Here is a 10,645-nt window from a genome sequence, read left to right as displayed (position 1 = left end):
GAGATCTGAACAGTTCTTGAGCAATTCCACTCTTCGGGTTCGGGTGCACGGATTACGGAGAGAGCTGCGTTAAACTTGGGGGGCGTGCGTCACTAGGAAACTTGTACCGGTGGTGGCGTATTTCGCTTCTAAGGCAGTGGATTATTGTTCCACGGCGCGACTGTGAGTTTGGGATCTTCAATCAAGTATTTTCCCTTTCATCTTCTCTATTTTGTCATTGGAATCGACAGGTATTTTTGCCAACAAGGGGTGTAGATAATTCTGTAAAGAACTCAACAAAATTACCCTGTAACTTTGAGAGAAAGGGGTGCTATGTCACAAAAGGGGCGTTGCAAAATACAAGATTGATATATTAAACATAATTTTTATGAAGATCATAAGCCCTTATCAAATGTGACATGCTCCGTATAATCTAGAGATATGAAGAATACATTTAATAACTTGGAATACTTGTTTCTCTATTTTCTTTCCTAATTTGTAAAAAAAAATTCATTATTTTCTACTTTTAAAAAAAAAAAAAAAAAAAAAAATTAGCCCACCAATATAGGGGATACAAGACCAATATTATAACACGTACATAAAGAGTACATCTGGTTTTATAATTAATTGCCATGAAATTGTTTGAAACTCAAATTTCTATCAAGTCTTTTTCTACTAACTGAGGTCGGTCCACAACCTACAAGTCTATCTCTCATTCTCTATCACGTACAAAGTTAGGTCACTAATTATAAGGATTTTACTTGTAGTGATGCCCACACAATAGAAACAAGAAATTAGTGAAGCACACATTTTCTTATGTTTATATGTGTAAATTCCAAAAAGTGGGGATCTATTAGTACGATTACACTCTTGGTTTTAATATCACTTACTCACTAGTCAATATTTATTCGTACGAGCAATATTTGTATATATTTGCGAGTGCACGAGGCATCAAAAATATTATTACAAAATAATTGAATGAAACAAATCCAGAGTAATTAATGTTGTCACCGATATGATACCTATTGTACTGTAATCATATGAACTAGCTCTCCAACATGAGGGCTCCCATAGCACCAATCTATACTGCTTGTTTGAGCCATTTTATACGAGCTCATCAAGATATCAATCCGTTCATAGATAATAATTTATTGTTATTATTATTTATCTTAATAATTCAGAGTATAGTCTTGAGAGAAGACTATCCTAACTTTTTGTTTACCTTTTTTTTTTTTAAAGACAACTTCTTGTTTACCTTTCCTTAGATATATATAAAAATAAATAAATAATAAAATAAAATAAAAAGTGGAATCTTAATTGATTAATATTGATTGGGTTTATTAAACACAATCATCCCTACTTAAGTGATGGATTGCATAAAAATTGCACTCCAAGTTGCTGATGTCAAGACATCAACTTAGTAAATATGTGACGTTGACAGCAAAGAAAAACAATAACAGAAAAAAATATATATATACTAGTATATAATAATAATAATAATACGTGTAATAATGAAAAATTTCTCCTACCCTACTATATTTTTTAATAAGTGGATGATGTAAAAACACAAATAGCTTTCCCCTATTAATTCAAATTTGACTACTACCTCATCAATTAATCTTCATTCTTCAAATTATTGTTAGTGACATTTCGTTGAAGGATATGCATCTATAGGCAATTGAAAAGATGAACAGATTTGATCCAATTTTAATCAAATATAAACATGAAATATATTGAAAAAGAATATCTCCAAGTCACCCTAAAGAACACTCTCGTGTTTCGTTTTAACAATTTTTACATATGGTACAAAGAAAGTTTAGATAAATTAAAGTTTCGATGGCATAGTAATTAAATTAATGTGCAGTGTATGTATAAAGTAAATGATATTTGGCATTTTTTTTTTATTGATTGTGATGCTACAAATTAAAGGTATATTGCATTGGATGTTTCATCGATATTGTAGAACAAATTATATATTTGGATCAAAAGGTTTTAGACAAAAAAACTTATATGTTATGAATTTATGATTGATTAATCTTGGTTTTAAACCCAAAAAAATTGCAAATAAATAATACAACTAAAAGCTAAGATTGGTTTCATGACACTCAATTTGGCTCTTGATAGCATGTCAAAACACCAACTCAACAAAAAACCTATATAATGGTTTAAACCACATAACTAGTTTTGTACCATATCAAGTCTTTCATTTATTTAATATTGAAAAAAATTATTTTTTCCAACTTTTAGTTTTTTTCTTTTCATTAGTAATTTCTTTTGAATTCTCTTTACTTGTTTCCTAGGTTTATAAATGGGAAAAATGCAACGAAATTTTAATCTCCAAAATTGTCCCCCCAAAAAATGTAGATCAAAAGTACATTTTTTAACACTAAGTAAATTATTAAAAAGTACATAGTATACACTTATCTTCAAATTAATCATATCACATTAGAAATAGTATAAAGTGTACCCTAAATCCAATTAACATTCTTAGAGTTGAAAATTAAAATAAAAAATAAAAAATAAAAAAAATTACAACTATTTAATATTGGTGGGAGATAGAGATTTTGATGAAGGGCTATATCTATCTAATGGTTTGCATTAGTAACAACTCTACAAAGTTTGTGGGCTTAAAACATGAAAATCATTGTCAAAGTTGACTTAAGTAGGAATGCAATAAAATTGGTCAAACATACAAAGACAAGTCTATGAAACATTCATTTTTGGTACAACAGTGTAAGCTGATAATTGTGTTGTCAGTATTTAAATACGGGTCTTTATATCATTAAAGTTAAAATAGGGAGACAGTTATATAGGCGATTAATTCAGCACTGTAGGATATAGGGTGATAAGACGAGATAATCGAATTTGTTTGATACTGAATCCATATATTGTTTATGTCTTTATGTTGAGCCATTTATTCTCATAGATTCTTTTAAAATTTTAGCAACAAACCGAATAAAATTTCACTTTTCAATGGTTTAAAATACTTATATATGAATCGACATAAATTCAATAAACTTAAAATTGGATATAATAATGACTAATCATCCAAGTACGACCTAAAGCGAATTAACCTAACCACAATCAATCTTAATTATTGCCTATCTTTCGCATCTAATTGCATGGCCTATAGTATTAAATCAAATCTCAATTATCTTAAGACATATGTTAATCTCTATCTCTTGTTGAATATAGATTATTGCCTTGAGTTATAGAGCTCCCTTCTTTTTTACTTTCATTTCCTCCCCTTTTACACATGTACTTAGGTAAGGCTATTTTGCAAATTTCACATTACCTTCACAATCAATCAAAGCCACCTTACAAATATATGTTAGGTAACTCAAATATACAATTCCAATACTATTTAAGTGGGGTTCTTTACAACCAACAATAAATTATAGAAACATCAAACATGTATATAGAGACTTCTATATGTTATTGATCGATCTAGTTTTTAGATGGGACCTTTCTAGTTGTGAGAATTGAGTTGTAACAAGATGTTTGGTGGGGTGGAATTTTTTTTTTTTTTTAAATACCCAAAATTGTGGGGGATGCTATTTATTTCACATATTATATTACCCCACTTCATCACCAAAATATGCACTTCCATCACCTTTTTTTTCATTTCCCTATATTTGTCTATTCACCCTCAAAATACACAAATTCCTTCACTTTTTTCCTCTTTCTTTTGCTATAAATTGGGTCACTAACACATCAAAACAACAAATTAGTGTCTCAATATTTAGTTTCTCTTCTCTTTGATTTTTTTTCTTAGCTTCCTTCACTTTTCTCTCTACTCTCTTCTTTCTCTTAATCAAATATGGAAGACTTTACATGGTATGGTGATGAAAGGTTTAAAGAAAAAGGTCATGGTGTTGAGCAAGATGGAGAAGCAGGGCACGTGCATTACTAACTCATGCGATTTGATACATATATGCTTGTATGCGTATATGAATCAATATGTCGATATAGATATACAAACACAGATACATACAAATATATGTGTCACATTTTATAGAACAAGAAAAATCTTCCTACTAAAGTTCGATTAATCAACTTATAATTAGTTGAAGTGAGTTGGTCCTTTCATGTGCCCGTCTTCCCCATCATGCCCACCTGACCTAGTTTAATTTGCTCGTCACACTTCAATTCCTCAATTAATCTTATCACAAAATAGAGATAATGCAAACACTTGATCTTCTCAAGGTTCATTGATGATTTCAGGTTTGTTTATCTATATCTTATCTACCTCTTTTATTTTTTTTTGTTGGTATAGAACATATACATTAATGCTAAATTATATTGAAATCACATGCATTCAACTATTTAAGTCATAAGTATATGAAATACCATTTTCCTAATCAGAAATGACATTTGCCATACAACTTTAATCACTAAAAATATTTGCCATATCAACATGATGGGCGTGAAATAAACTTGGTGGATATATATCTAATTTTTGAGCATGTGAATTTTAATAATTTTGAAAAAGCAACATTGTTGGGTCACTTTCTGCTGAAAATAAAATAAAAACTAATTGTTTCAACCTAAGATTCCTTTCCCCTCCATTCTATATTTCTGTATGAATAAAGGTATAACTTGGCAACCATTTCAATTTTTAGGAAATCAAGTCATATAGAAGTATAGTACTTACATTTATAATTTTTATTTATATATTCTGCTAATTAAATTTGCCTCTTTAATTTCATCTTTATCTTTGTCATCTTTTCTAGTTTTCTTGTGTAATTTTATGCTCAAACTATATAGTAATATTTGCAAGTTTGTGGAGAATAAGCGTAATACTCCATTATTGTAACATGCCTGTATACATTAAGATTAAATATTATGACATTAATTGTTTTTAATATATATATTTATAAAATAAATATTCAGATCAACAGTGGATATTGATATTTTAGAAGAGTATTTGATTTGAGTTTTTCTTGGTTAAAGGTTAGTAAAATTAATATTTTTTTTAAAGTTAAAAGGTATAGTTAGTTGATTTATAAAATTCTTTATTATGTAATGAAAGAAAGTGTAATATTGTTGATTAAAAATGAATTATAAAGTGGGTATAGTTTAACGTTATATTATTAATTATGTGGTAAAAGAGAGTTTGGTTTTGTTGATTAAAGGTGAATTTAAAAAAAAAAAAAAAAGGTATGTGGGTACATATAGTTCAATACTTCAATGTTTTATATGATGTGGTGAAAAAAAGTGAAGTTTTGTTGATCAATCGATCAAGGATGAAATATTTATTGGTTATGAGAATAATTGATGGACATATCTCATTCAATGAAAAAATGGAAATGATACACAACTTCTTCCATTTCTGTTTCCTATTAGGTGTAATAAGATAATATTCATAATAATAATGATACTAATAATAATAAATGCATCAACGAGCACAAAAGTTCTCTCAGGCTCAGGATATCGGGGCTCGAACAGCAACACACGTCATAGTTAGAATTGGTTTTGATATAGCCAAAGGAGTGAGGGTCCAGATTAGTTCATCCCCAAAACTCACATAACCTACTTGAAATAGCCTCCACCACACCGAAACCACCCTCCAACCCCAAAACCACCACTTCTAACCCCAAAAACTACTATTTCAAAGCACGAAAATAACCTCATCAACTCGGAATATCCTCCAACCAACTCAAAAATAACCTTAACACCTTGAAAACCAACCACCACGATGGTTTAACTGGTTTTGAGGGTGTTTTGAAGTGGTCAGCATCGTAAAATTAGGTTAACGATGGAAATTCGACCAAATGTAGTATCTTACAATATTTTACCTTTTATTAGGTAGTTTATTATAATATTTTTTATATTAGGTAAATTTTCACAAAATTTAGATTTTATTAGGTAGTTTCTAAAAAAAACCACAAAATTTATATACTATCGTACATTGAATCTTTAATTAATATAGTATAATTACTTATTTTAATAGTGGATAATCTACAAAATAAACATATACTAGAACAAGTATATACTATATACCATTCAATTGTCGTACCCGTAATGGACATGGTGTATAACACCGACGCTTGTGGTACAAATAAAGCTTGAATATATATGTGTGTCCTACACTGCTACACACAAAACAACATATACGATATTTTGATATCTTTGGACAAATTGACACAAAACAGGCTTTACCTTAGTTGACATGGTTTGGTTTATTATTAAGCCACACCAAAAATAATTGTGGTGTTTTTAGTTTTTGACAATTTCTTGTGTTTGCATTTACTTATTTACTTTTTTAAGATGACCCCATTTTCTATTCTCTAGCTAGACCTAAAATTTTCAACATCTATTACTCGGTATCACTTGCTTATTTAAAGTTATTTGGATATTTGAAATTAATTTCATTGTTTATAAATGCATTCAATTAATTGTCAAATTCCTTTGTTACAATATACTGGTATATTTCTATTCAAAATAAAAATAAAAATATACTGGTATATTTGATTTGTACTTTGTCATCATAGATATGTCCCCTAGTTTTAAATGACGTTCTTTCATATTCATTATGTACATGTTTATTAATTTGTAACTAGTTATGAATGGCTTATGAAAGACTTTTGATGTACTCAAGTACAACATACTATTATAATCTTGTGTGTGTCCAACCCTATTTAACCATCATAAATTAAATCATAGTTACGTACATTGATTACTTAAGTACATACTATATACGGTGGATTGATTGATAATGTAACAAATTTAAGATAACTAGTGTAATAATAAACTAATAACTAATTGTAAATTGTGATGATTAACCATATGTACATTTTATTCTAGAGAAGGTATTGGTTGTGGACGGCCGCACACAAATTTGGTACAGGCGGCTTGACTGATATATTTTACTTGTTGGCCGATATGTTTTATGTGTTGGATGGTGTATATTGTAATGCACAAATTTTTGTATGCGGCTGACCACATGGTGTGGCAGGGGTTACTTGTATGGTGTTACTGGGTTTGTCAGGGTTTACTTGTAGGTGTTACTTGTATTCTGGGGTTACTTGTATGGGTATTACTGGTTTTGACAGGGGTTATTTGTAGGTGTTACTTATACAATATAAATAGACAATAGGAATATATAACCATAATATTCCTAAATATCTTAACTCTCCTAAATCTATTCACAATATATGTTTCACCATATAAATAATTTATACTAATTCAAAATTAGAGATATTAGAGATTTTTTATTATTAAAGTTGTATATCAGCAAGCTTGTCATGTCAAACTGTTGCAATTAGAAAAGTGGATGAGGTATATATATGAAGTGTGTATTTACCTTTTTAATATCTTATTACTTAAGTAACCAAGATCAATTCAGTTCACCTAAGAAATCTCTTACTTCATTTGATGTAATATGTAAATATTCTATTAATATAGTTAAATGGTTAATAATTGAATATGCTCCTAAATAGTGCATTTGTGCATGGCAATTACATATAAGACAAATTTTATTGTCAAACTTTTTCTGTTTTTCAACTGTGTACAAAATAATTAGCAATATTATCTCTTTTTCAATCAATAAAAGTTTGATTATTTGAACGATATATTGTGGATGGTGACGACAACAACAACAACAATAGCAATATCAACAGAAAATTCTTAGGTTTTTTGGTCTAAGCTACATGAACCTTCATAGTTTATGATGTGTGAATATGAATATGAATAAGAAGCAGTACTCAAACAGGATTTGGTATTCCAAAAACTTATCTACAACACTTGCTTGTTGAAATGACATATTCAAGTGACTTGCGTCAACAATCAATTTTGTTACATGCATACAATCCCTATATACATATGACAAGATCGATGTTGCTCTCCGAATGAGTTAAGTTTTACCAGTTTTTCCACAACCTTAGCTTCAACAATTCAATCAAATCGATACGTTTTCTTCATTTTATAGGACAAGAAAATTTAGTATTCCTGTTGGAGGTAGCAAACGGATTGTCAAATCAGATACTAGTTGTACTGGCTTGACTGCTCGAGTCATATCTATCATATTCAACTTAAGTCATGATCGATTTGGGTTCAATGCTTTAATCATATATATATTCAAAAGACAATTGATATTTTGTTTAAATGAGTATCAAACAATATTACTAGTATTTATTGATTGAAGTGTCAAAATCAAATCTTGTAAAAATATTATCCACGTAATTTTAATTTGGGACCATTTGAATCAAAATCGGAGAAAATAAATTTGATTTTAGTAATTGGGAAATTACTAGTTTACCTCGCTCTCATATTCAAAAACTCTTTTCATACTCTATTAATTTCCTTACTATTTGTATAAAGAGTTACTACTAAAATCATTGCATGAAAGAAAATGATGAATAAATTGTATAAATTGGACATTGTCATGGTTGCCATAAGCCAAGGGGGCAGGAGTATTAAGCCATAGTACAACTATATCGTTTCCTGATTTAGTTGTTCCCTCTTCTTCAAGTAATATTGACAGCGATTTTTTTAACCACTATTAGCATTATATAGGACCCTAAAATTGTTCATTTCTTGGCTGTTTGCTTTAGAAGTAACTTCAAAGGAGCTAGGGAATTCCTTTTTTTTAAAAAAAAAAAATCTCTCCTATGAAATCTTTACACGCAAATGGTAAGGTAAATGACCATATGTCAGTGTGACACAAAGATCAAGTTAATCTCATCCACCGATACCTTACAAGTGAAATATTTCACGCTGGATATAGTCCATTAGTTCATGCCATACATCTTGGTGCGTGCAAGAACGCACATATGCCTAGACTAATTTGTCATTTGTGTGCAAGCCGATATATTCACCTGAATATTAAAGCACACCAAAGTCTTTAATTGACGCCTAAATAAAAAGTCAAATTTGCAAAGGAGTAATTTCATGTGATTTAAGGTAACGATAATGAAATATGAGTTAGCTTAATTAATCCCATGTTATAAGTTGCATACAAGATATGTTGAACTTCATAATATAATTTGGGGAATGTACGTTACATCATATATATTGTTTAATCCTGTATATTTATTTTTAATTACAACATTTGCATGCTTGGATTAATCTCTCTACACGCTATGTGGGGTATTTACAAACTTCTTCATTTGTGTACTTCTAACAATGAAACTTAATAATGTCAAGATATAGGAAAGTTGTGTGGCCATGGTGAGAAAGTAATTGCTGTGGTGAAAATTAGTCGATTTCTTCGTTTGTACGACTTAAAAAGAGTGTTGTAGAATCTAGTAAAATTGAATTTTAAAGTTAGACGAGCCCAATAAACTATTAGCAAGAAAACAAAATTGACAAGGATGCTAGATGAAAACTTACACCCATCCAAAACAGAATCAATTTTTTGTAAGAAAAGCAGCCTCTTCTAACCAATAAATTTCTATGTCAACTATATTTTTTTTATTTTTTTTTTAACACGGCAAAATGTGTTGGTTTTAAATCTTGCTACTTTATTCTTTAATATTCCCAACAATCTATACTAATATATTAAAAGACATTTCTAACAACGTCTACTAAACTCCTCTCACTACGCCACGTCATCCATTCAAGTACTCATAACGCCACATGGCTCTTTTTTCCATTGATTTTCATTACATGTCATGCACTCATAATAATTATAAAAAAAAATTCTCCACAAGATTTGATCTCTCAACTTATAATTCAAGAACTAATACTAATATATTAAAAGACATTTCTAACAACGTCCACTAAACTCCTCTCACTACGCCACGTCATCCATTCAAGTACTCATAACGCCACGTGGCTCTTTTTTCCATTGATTTTCATTACATGTCATGCACTCATAATAATTATAAAAAAAAATTCTCCACAAGATTTGATCTCTCAACTTATAATTCAAGAACTAAATATCTTACCACCAAGCTATGTGATTCTTTATGTAATCTTTTGAATACAAAATATTAATGTGTAACAAATGACAATATGAATAACAAATTTAATTACAAGAAAATAAAATCATAAATTACAATGTATATTAATGATTAGTTAGTTTCATGTAATAACCCGGGGCATCACCCGGGCCCAAAAACTAGTTTAACTAAAAACATGCAAGTGCATAAGTTTGAGTGTTTGACATATTAATAAAAATATATTTTAAAACACATTAAAATTATCTATAGAATAACAACATACCTCCTCTACTTGCGCTGTCCTGCCCTGCTTAATAATAATAATAATAATAATAATAATAATAATAATTAAATTAATAATTATAAATTTGATAATAATAATAATAATAATAATAATAATAATAATAATAATAATAATAATAATAATAATAATAATAATAATAATAATAATAATAATAATAATAATCGACAGGTAGCCTTATGTGTTGCGGTTTGGTGAGTCCGACTCACCGCGGAAACAACCCCGACCCAAGGAATCACTCGTAATTAATAAAACCATAAAGCATAAATAAATAAACACAAGAAAAGGAAGAACGAATCATACCCTTGAAGCGAGCTTCGCCCTCTCAAAACAGGCTCTTACTTGAAAGCCTTGAGCACCGCAAATGCCGTGCCTCCAACGGTATCCACCCACAAAGGACGAACACGACTTTTTAGGTACGCTACCTTGGAGTTAGCAAGGTCCGACCAAAACCCAAGTGTTAATGGAGTTTAAGAGTTTT

General features: G+C 29.6%; 1 long non-coding RNA gene across 1 annotated transcript; it reads left to right on the top strand.

The window, feature by feature from the left end:
• The first annotated feature begins 3,355 nt into the window (after positions 1–3,355).
• LOC145610308 (uncharacterized) lies at positions 3,356–7,265 on the top strand. The gene is made up of 2 exons (XR_014106266.1): positions 3,356–4,203; positions 6,787–7,265. It is a non-coding gene; the product is annotated as an uncharacterized LOC145610308 (long non-coding RNA).
• Positions 7,266–10,645: the final 3,380 nt, after the last annotated feature.

The sequence above is a fragment of the Chenopodium album genome, chromosome 3 (assembly GCF_948465745.1).
Source record: "Chenopodium album chromosome 3, dcCheAlbu1.1, whole genome shotgun sequence".
Lineage (NCBI taxonomy): Eukaryota > Viridiplantae > Streptophyta > Magnoliopsida > Caryophyllales > Amaranthaceae > Chenopodium > Chenopodium album.
Note: the sequence above shows the minus strand (reverse complement) of the source record. Positions and strands in the feature narration are given on the sequence as shown.